This window comes from Mauremys reevesii, linkage group 1, assembly GCF_016161935.1.
Source record: "Mauremys reevesii isolate NIE-2019 linkage group 1, ASM1616193v1, whole genome shotgun sequence".
Lineage (NCBI taxonomy): Eukaryota > Metazoa > Chordata > Testudines > Geoemydidae > Mauremys > Mauremys reevesii.
Window position 1 is genome coordinate 345,007,908 of NC_052623.1, and position 9,908 is coordinate 345,017,815.

Here is a 9,908-nt window from a genome sequence, read left to right on the forward strand (position 1 = left end):
TAAGGGCCCATCTACACCACAAACACAGCTAGGTCCAGGGACCCTCAGCTACTACATGGTTGCAATTTGCAGGCTGCTCAGGACCTAACACTGATTTAGCCGTGTCCTGTAACCAGCCTTTAGCCCACATCCAGGACAGGACTGACCTCTCTACAAACTGTAAGTGTTATATTAGAGTCCCATGCCCTCTCTCCAGAAATAGCTTCCCCTCCCCCAACTCCTTTCGTCTCCACTCTTATCACATGCTATTATGTGGCACTCAAAAGCCAGGAGGCTCCAAACCTGGGTCACTTAAATGCAGTGCATAATTTGTAATGAAAGAGGAGCTGGGGCCACAGGCACCGACTTCCTCTCTACCAGGGCCGGCTCCAGTGTTTTTGCCACCCCAAGCGGCGAAAAAAAAAAGAAAAGAAAAAAAAAGCCGCGATCGGCAGCAGCTCTACCGCCGCCGCTTCATTCTTCGGTGGCGGGTCCTTCCCTCAGACAGGGACCGAGGGACCTGCCGCCGAAGAGCCAGACGTGCCGCCCCTTTCCATTGGCCGCCCCAAGCACCTGCTTGCTGCGCTGGTTCCTGGAGCCGGTCCTGCTCTCTACCCAGGCAGTTCGACCCCCTACCCAGACCCCAACCCACTCTACCCCTTCCCCAAGCCTCCACCCTGCCCCTTCCTGCCCCCGCTCCGCCCTGATCCCCACTCCACCCTTTCCCTGAAGCTCCTACCCCCACCCCGCCTTGTCCCACCCCCGGCCCTGCCCCCATTCCACCCCTTCATCCAAAGCCCTACTCCCACCTTGCCTCTTCCCCACCAGTTCCGCCCCCTCCCCGGAGCCTGCCCCATCCCTTGGAACAGGGAGGGGGAGGAGTTGATCAGCAGGGCCCGTGGCAGGCAAGAGGCACTGGGGGCGGGGGATGGGAGAGGGGGGAGTGCTGAGGGTGGGTGCGCTAAGCACCTGCTAATTTTTTTCTGTGGGTGCTCCAGGGCTGGAGCTCAAGCAATTTTTTTACATTCATAACTGATGCAGCAAGCCCAGAGGTGCCGGGGCTATGAACTGCCAAGCTCTGGCACCAGAGCCGTCCTTAGGCATATGAGGCTGCATAGGGCACCAGAACATTTGGGGCACCCCTGGGTCTTAGTGTCCACCCTGCTGCCTCTTCCTATCCCTGTTCTGACCCTTCCTGCAGCCTCCCACCACAGCTGGCTGCTGCAGCCTGCTGAGTCTTCCTCTGGAGGCAGGGGCAGCTCTAGCTTTTTTGCAGCCCCAAGCACGGCAGGCAGGCTGCCTTCGGCGGCTTGCCTGCGGGAGGTCTGCCGGTCCCGCGGCTGCGGCGTACCCACTGCCGAATTGCCACTGAATCTGTGGGGCCGGCGGACCTCCCGCAGGTGCGCTGCCGAAGGCTGCCTGACTGCCGCCCTTGCAGGGACCGGAAGGGCCCTCCCCCACCCCATGGCTTGCCGCCCCAGGCCGTGCTTGGAGCGCTGGTGCCTGGAGCCCCGGCTGTCTGGAGGGGATCTAGTACTTAAAAGTGAAAAAGCCTCCAGCCTGCCAGACCTATTAGCACAACACTGAAACTGGTCAAGAGCCATTCAAGGGGTAATGAAGCTATTTAACAGGCATTTGCCAACTCCCAGGTATATGCTGTCAGTTTCTGAATTTACTGACAGAAACAGTTGTGCATGACTATAATATTTACTCAGGCCACGTTAGTCTACAGGACTTTAGTTTAAAATTTGTTTAAAAATATTTTGTTAGTATGTTGCTGAAGTTTATAAAATCACATCTCTAAAAAATCCTTGCATAGATTTTTAGATGCACAATCTGAGTATTCATCTTTAGCCTTAAAATGCTTGGATCTTCAGCCATAGAGTGTTTTTTTAAATAAATCCTTCAAAAGACCACCCTCATCTAAAATAGACATGTGAGCCTGGGCTGTCATGGGACATAGGGGCCCCAGTTTAATAATACTGCATAGGGCCCCATAAATCCTACGGACGGCCCTGCCCAGCACAAATTAAGCACTGCTTAAATGTGAATATTGCTGTAACAGTGTGTCAGGTTCAAAGGCCAGGCACAGAAATGCAGAGCTCTTCTGTCACCGTCTCACTCTGATGTCAACTTAGGATGCTGCACAGCAAGGTACAGCTCTTCCGAGTGATATACCCTCACAGCCCGACCAGATGAGTCTTGTTAGGAGCACAAGTGAGGTTACAGCCAGATAATCTGCAGGGAAAGCCAAAATATACATAATTTCTTAGACCTGGTCTACACAGGGGGGTGGGTGGGTGGGTGTCAATAGCGTATAGTGTAGCTGAAGTTGATGTATCTTATTTCGACTGACCTCCCGTCCTCATGGCATGGGATCGATGGCCGTGGCTTCCCCCGTCAACTCTGCTACCGCCTCTCATCCTGGTGGAGTTCCAGAGTCGACGGGAGCATGTTCAGGGATTGATATATCGCGTCTAGACGAGAGACGATATATCGATCCCTGATAAATCGATCGCTACCCGCCAATCCGGCGGGTAGTGTAGACGTACCCTTAAATTAGGTCTAGACTAGGAAAATTAGGACCTATGATTCACCCCTTGGGTAACTGCATTGATGGTAGCTGCAATGGGCTGTGCTAATGCTGCTCATTTGAATGTTACTCACTCTTGTCCCAAAGTTACCAGCCCTCCGCACAGATTTGGCAGCATGGTCTGTTGGATAAAACACCAGACGAGGAGAGGTGGCTTCCATTCCTAGCTCTGCTACTGATCTTGGGTAACTCATTTACCTGTGCTGTGCCTCTGTTTCCCTATCAGGCGTGGGAAGAAGAATGAGACTCATCTTATAGAAATTGCTTTCAGGTTTTCAAAGGAAAAATGTGATGTTAGTGCGAAGGTTAATGCATCAGACCTTTACAGCGTGGTGCCCTTCTAAAGAAGGCACAAGTTTGCTGGAGAATCCAGATCACTTCTTACTGAAACAAATTGCTCTTCAACTATTGCCATCTTGTGGCATCTGTGACCTGTTACTCATTCCTTTCTCTGCTAATGGTGTTAGTGAGGATCGGAAATGTACACAGGCAATTTTAAAATGAAATGTAAATGAATTAGAAACGCTGACAGAAGAGCCATTAGCATAAATCCAATCAAAGGGCTTTGTTTAACTTGTTAAAAATGACTAAATATTTAGCGACTGTGGGTGGATGAGGTGGTTTTGCTTACATTCGGTAAGTCTGAGACTCAAAACTACCTCTGATACCATAAATGACAGAACCTATTAGCAATTTTCTATCCTGATCTTTGCCGCCTTTGGCCTATAATATACTATCACACCATTGCATATACAAGGGAATAATCTGAATAATCTCATCAGCTTCACATCTTCAGCTGGAGTAAATCAGAATAGTTCCATTGACATCAATAAACTATACTGATTTACACTAGCTGGGAATCTAGCCCATTATCTTCAATGGAATTCATTCACAAGTAAGTGCTACTCAGCAGAGAAAGATGGCCCAGTTGTTAGGGCACTAACCTAGGTTCTTTGCTCAGCCACAGACTCCTGTGACTTGGGCAAGTCACTTAGGCCGTGTCTAACCACAAAAGTTATATTGCTTTAACGGTACCGTATGGGAAGCGATTAAGTCACAAGGAACACTTGCACCGGTATAGCTATATTCAGAGGTGAAAGTAAGCTGGTACGGTCCGGTACGGTGTACTGGCAAGAGCCAGTACGCCGCACCAGACCGCACTGGCTTTGGTGGCAGGGATTTTAAGAGCTCGGGGCTTCCCACAGTGGCGGGAGCTCCAGGCCCTTTAAATCCCTGCCCAAGCCCGGCTGCCGGAGCTGCGGCGGGGATTTAAAGGGCCCGGAGCTCCACAGCGGCCGGAGCCCCATGCCCTTTAATTTGCCCCTGAGCCCCAGGGGCTCCCAGCCACCTCTGCAGCTGGGAGCCCCGGGGTGATTTAAAGGCCCTGGGGCTCCCAGCCAAAGGCCCCCAAGGCCTTTAAATCTTGAGAGCCCCCGCCTCTTCCGGATGATACCAGGACTCCTGCAGTACCGGTAAGTCCTTTCAGTTACTTTCACCACTGGCTATATTAGTAAAAAAAACCCACACTCCTAGCTGACATAGTTACACCTGTACAAAAACTGAGTGTCAACCATATCTAAGCCTCGGTACCCAAGTTCCCCATCTGTAAAATGGGGACAATAGCACTGCCCAATCTCACAGCGGTGTTGTGAGAATAAATCCATTAATGAGGTTGTGAGGTGTTTAGATATTTTCGTAATGGAGCCATACGAGTATATCTAAAAATCTAGATAATGAGATAAACAAGATTTGGCCCCAACAGCTGTAATATATAAACCTGTAAGCAGGGTCTGAATGAGCTCTCCCCTGACATCGAGTGGTGAACTGTGGAAAAAGACTTCAGAAGCTGATCTTGTTTGCATGGACACACCCACCCTGCCTAGGTGCTCAGCATGATGGGATTACTTGCCTAAATGATCACTTGTGGCCGGTGTCGGATCCCCAGTCTCCTTGTTTTTGGGGGAGGAGTAATAAAGCGTTGTTATCCTTGTTGTGTGAACCAACGGCAGCAGAACTGTACCTGGCATACCCCAATGGAGGGACTCACCCTCAACTGAATGGCACTCGTTAGGCAGTTCCAAAGCCCAATGACGTCAGAGAAAGAGGGGATAGATATGTGCATCTTTGGTGTGAGTCCTGTTTAAGGGTCCTAGACACTGTTTGACCTTTTCTTTCTCTGTAAAAGAGATAATTTAGAGTCAATTGAAAATCTTATTACATGTTGTAAACCTGAAATCACTCAACCTAGGTCTATGTATTAGATCTACTTTGGTTTCATTATTGCAAGAGATGACCCTGTATGCACCAGCAGTGAGGCTCCCCACTAAGAGCTGAAATCACTGAGGGCTGTGTTAAGTGGGGGGAGGCCCTGAAGGTGTCTTGGTGAATGGACAGCTGGTGGAGAGGCACAGTAAACAACCAGCAGGGCAGCTGGTGGAAATGTGCCACAAGTGGTCAGTAGGGAGGCTGGTGGAGAGGGCCAGAACACAGCCCCACAGAGGCATGGCAACTGGCTGTTGGGGTGATGAGTGAGTGCCCTAGCAGTGGAGCATGTAAGGTGCCTCCTTACCCCTGCCCCTCCACACAGGGTGGGAGATGAACTGTGAGGATGAACCTCTGAACTCTGGGGCTGCACTGGCCAAGGACAGCAACTGTGAGTGGGGTGCAGAGAAGGGACGGACACATTAAAGGGACTTTTGGGTTGCTGGACTTAATACCCTGAGGGGAAAAGGATACTGCCCAATTTACTTGGGGGTGGGTCTTTTGCTCATGGTTTGTGTTTATGAGTCATAGTTGTGGTGGTGTTCCAAATTAATGCTGAGTTAATTCTCTCCTTTTATTAAGCGTTTTTGCTACACTCAGCCTCTGTGCTTGCGAGTGGGGAAGTTTTGCCTCTTAGAGGCGCCCAGAGGGTGGTGTGTAATTGTCCCAGGTCACTGGGTGGGGGCTTGAGCCGGTTTTGTGTTGTATTGTTGAAAAGGAACTCCTAGATACTGAACCTGGCCCTTGTTGCTGCTGGCTCCACCTGGCAGAAGGGTTACAAACCAAACAGAGTGGGCTGAAGATAGAGGGCCGGAGTCTGACATCAGTTGCACCAGCGTTGAATCCCTGTGATTCTATTGACTTTACTCTTGCTTCACACCACTACAAGTGAGAAGAGAATCAGGTTTAGGCCAGTAGCTTTTGTTTGAAATGCCATTACTGTCCACAGAGCACTAGCGTTGTTTCAGTATTGATCTTTCACTCAATATTTTGTTTAGGGTGGGGTTTTTTTTTGTTTTGTTTTAGTTTTGGATGGGGGTGTAATTATGTGTCTGGAAATCTGAGTGGCCAGACTCATGGTGAGAGCTGTGCAAATAATGAAATTTTTGTTTTGTTGGACATTTTGAAAAACCTGAAAACTTTTTTGAAAATTTCAGCAAGACAAAAAGTTTAAAAATGTGTTTTGTATCAAATAAAACACTGAGTAGTTGTTTTTTAAGAAATAACATTTTAAATTGAAGTAAACTGAAAAAAATCAAAATGTTTCATTTAAAGGAGGCCAAAACAAAACATTTAGGGTTTTGTTTTTCCGGAATTGTTCTAGCTTTTTTCTACCAAAACAATTTGGTGAAATCAACATGAATTCTTGAAATGTTCCGGTCAATCTAAATCTGAAATTTTTTGTGTGGGGGAAAAAGTCAGACAAAAAACTTGGCATTGCTCCACTAGCAGTGACTGCAGTAATGAAGGCTGCATAACAGTTTCTATTCAAATCTCCTGTCTTTACACATTATCAGCTCCCCACAACATTCACCTTTGCTCCTTGGTCTCTGGTCTGCTAGATGGTGACTTTTTGTCTTTTGTTAGCTTAAGTTAGAGGAAATACTCTCATTCATGTGAACCTCCACCATGTTTCTTATTCAAAAATCAACAGCATTCTGACCAATTTATATTCCTGTAGACTAGAGTTAGCTCATGCATGGCTCCAGAGCTGCAAACATGGGGCTAAATTCTACACCCAGTAGGGCTGGTCTAGCAGCAGGCCAAAGTATCCTTACAGCTAGCTTAGCTGGCTTCCTGGAGATGCCCCTTTTGAAGCCATTGATATAGAGCAGGGTTGGTGCGTGTGGCCAGGGGAATGGAATTCTGACTAGAAGCGGGTGAAATTTGTTGTGCAAATAGATTGATATCCAAAAGATGCGGATTCAAGTGGACCCAAACTATCTGCAAATTCAGGTCAAATTTGGCAAATAGTTTCAGGGGGGAAAAAAGGAATTTCAAAAATATCAGAACAGTTGTTTCAGAAATGCAGAAACAAGATGCTTCCACTTTTCATTTTGGAAAGATGTTTTCTCTTTCAGAATTTACCTACGTTTTATTTAAAAAGAAAATTAAACACATTTTTAAAGCCCCAAAATGAAACTGAAACATTTTGTTTCAGGTTGATCCTAAGTGATTTTTTCAGGCTTTTGGTAGGATCACCAAGCTGAAAAAAAATAATCAGTTATTTGTCCAGCCTTAGTTGTGACCTTCATCCAATTCCTAGCTGCCAGCATGGCCCATGGACAGCTAGACATAAGACAGAGCAGCCTTGAGGCTGTATTCTATGCAAGGGACTGGACCGGCATGCAGTGAACCTGAAATCAGGAGAATGCATGCGGCACACCATGGTTATTCCCTAGGACAAGTCTACACTTAAAATGCTGCATCAGCACAGCAGTAGTGACGGATTAGCCATTGAGCCAATGGGGCCCATGTCCAGGGGCCCCGGCCAATTGGCAGACCCCAGAAAAATGGGTGCCCTGCTCCACCTGGCGCTCCTGCCAGGGAGCTGGGTCAGGCACAGGGGCTTGCCCCTCTCTCTCTCCATCCCCACCTACCTGGTACTCCTGCCGGGAGCAGGGGACGTCCCCACACCCTGACCCCACTCCCCTGAAGGAGCACTGTGTGGGCAGGGGAAGCCCCTGTGCCCTGACCTAGCTCCTCGGAAGGAGGGCCGGGGGGGGGGACTGCAGGTGGAGCGGGGGGAGGGGCCCCCACTTGTTCTGGCCCAGGGTCCCACAAACCCCTAATCTTGCTCTGCACAGCTGCACCACTGTATCACTTTAATGAAAACTAAGATGACAGCAGAGAGCTCTCCTGTCAGGTAATTAATCCACCTCCCGAAGCTATGTCAGTGGGAGAAACTCTACCAACAGCATAGAGCTGTCTAAAGGTGGGGGGTTAGGTTGGTATAACTACATCACTCAGCGATGTGGATTTTCATACCCCTGAGCAACGCAGCGATACCGATCTAGGTTTGTAGTGCAGACCAGAGCCTGGAATCTGTAAACAGATTTTAATGAGCAGTACGTACGGAGTAGGGGGCGGGGGCAGCGCAGGGCAGGGCAGGGGGGAATGTTGTCTCTCAAAAAACGAGTCATGACGATTTGAACATGTGGGAATGAGCATGCCCAGTAGAAACTTAACTTCCAAGGGGAAAATTAAGCTAGTAGCTGCACACATGGGACCAAGTTTTTTAGCCCATGTAGCTGGGCTCCTCGGTAGCGGGCCAGAGGGAGGCATCTTTAGCCCAGGCTGTAGAGTGCCTGCCAAGCCATCCCACGAGGTCACTAATGCTGAAGGAACCCAGCACGCCTCCATCACAGAGCAGATAGCCAGAGGGTGTGTGCAGCAGTGAGGCAGCCCAGGAGCCAAACCGGTGGAGGCTGCTGAATCAGCACTTCCTCTAGCTGCCTGGGCCATGGCCCCTTCCTGGCCAGCAATGTCTGCTCCTTGAGCAGGTGTTGCTCCCTTAGCAGATGGGAGGCTGCGGCCATTTTCTGCAGCTGCAGCCTCCTCCCCTTTCCCATCCCAGTGGCCTCTACTCTGGAAAATGGCTCCATCAGCATAACACTGTGGAGTCCCATAGTTATAATGAGCAGAGTCTAGACCAGCTGCACCCAGCTGTCAACTCAAGAGAAGCTGTTTCTAACTGAGAGCTCACCTGGGACCAGAGTGCTCGTTGTGGCTTGGACCCTGCCTCCAGTACTAGAGACAAAAAATGCTACACCAGGTCAGACCAGCGATCACTCAATCTGGCCAGCACTAGATACTGCAAAGGAAGGTGGAGATTTCCCACAGCAGACAATTATGCAGTGACAGGCCTAGATTCCAGCATAAGGAAATACTCAGAACTTGATAATGAAAGAGGAAGGGGTTCCAGATGCGGGCGAAGTGCAGGAAGAAAGACATTGAGCCCAGCAATGGGAGAGAGTACGAAAGAGACAATGGGGGTACAATGCGCTTTTCTGTTTTTCATGTGACTGTTAATGCTGGTGAAAGGTGGCCTTGAAGACTGAGATCCACTCCATATCCACAGAACACACAGCCCAATGCAGCCTCTGTACGTTGGCCTATCTGTATCCTTCTAGCTTTTCCTGAATGAAGGCCACCTTTAGGGGTGGAGGGTGGTTCATACCTGGCAATGGTATCCATAATATTGGCCCGAGTCCAGTTCCAAGTAGGTCAGTACCAATGGCCTGCGTGAAATGAATTTGGTGCACTACTATCCGATTGTAATAGCCTTTGGTCACCACCAATCTGGGTGGAATTGGAACCAGCTACAGCCTGCATACCAGAGAGAATCCAATGAAGTCCACAGTGCAGCTCACAGAAATGGCCACACTGGGTCAGACCAATGGTGCATCTAGCTCATTATCCTGTCTCTGACAGTGAGCAGTACTAGAGCTTCAGGTGGATTGTACAGGGCAGTTGCAGCGATCCATCCCTGTCTTCGCTGCCTGCTTCTGGCAGTCAGAGGTTTAAGTTCGCCCTGAACATGCGGTTGCATCCCTGACCATCTTGGCTAATAGCCATTGATGAACCTATCCTCCATGAATTTACCTAGTTCTTTTTTGGACCCTGTTATCCATTTGGCCATCCCAACATCTCTTGGCAATCCCACAGATTAATTATGCATTGTGTGAAAAAGTACTGTCTCTTGTTTGTACTAAACCTGTTGCCTATTAATGTCATTGGGTGACCCTGCTTTTTTATTATTGGAATGGGTAAATAACTCTTTTCTGTTCATTTTTCCCCACACCATTCATGATTTTATAGACCTATCATATCCCCCCCTTAGCCATCTCTTTTCTAAGCTGACAAGCCCTAAACTTTTTAGTCTCACTTCATATGAAGCCATTCCATACACTCAATCATCTCCGTTGCTCTCCTCTGAACCTTTTCCAGTTCATTATGTCCTTTTTGAAATGGGGCAACCAGAACTGGACACAGTTTTCAAGGTGTAGTCTCAGCTCTGGCAGTGGGGTGGGCAGGGGTAGGGGGGGCACAACCCTCAAAAGTTTGGGGACCA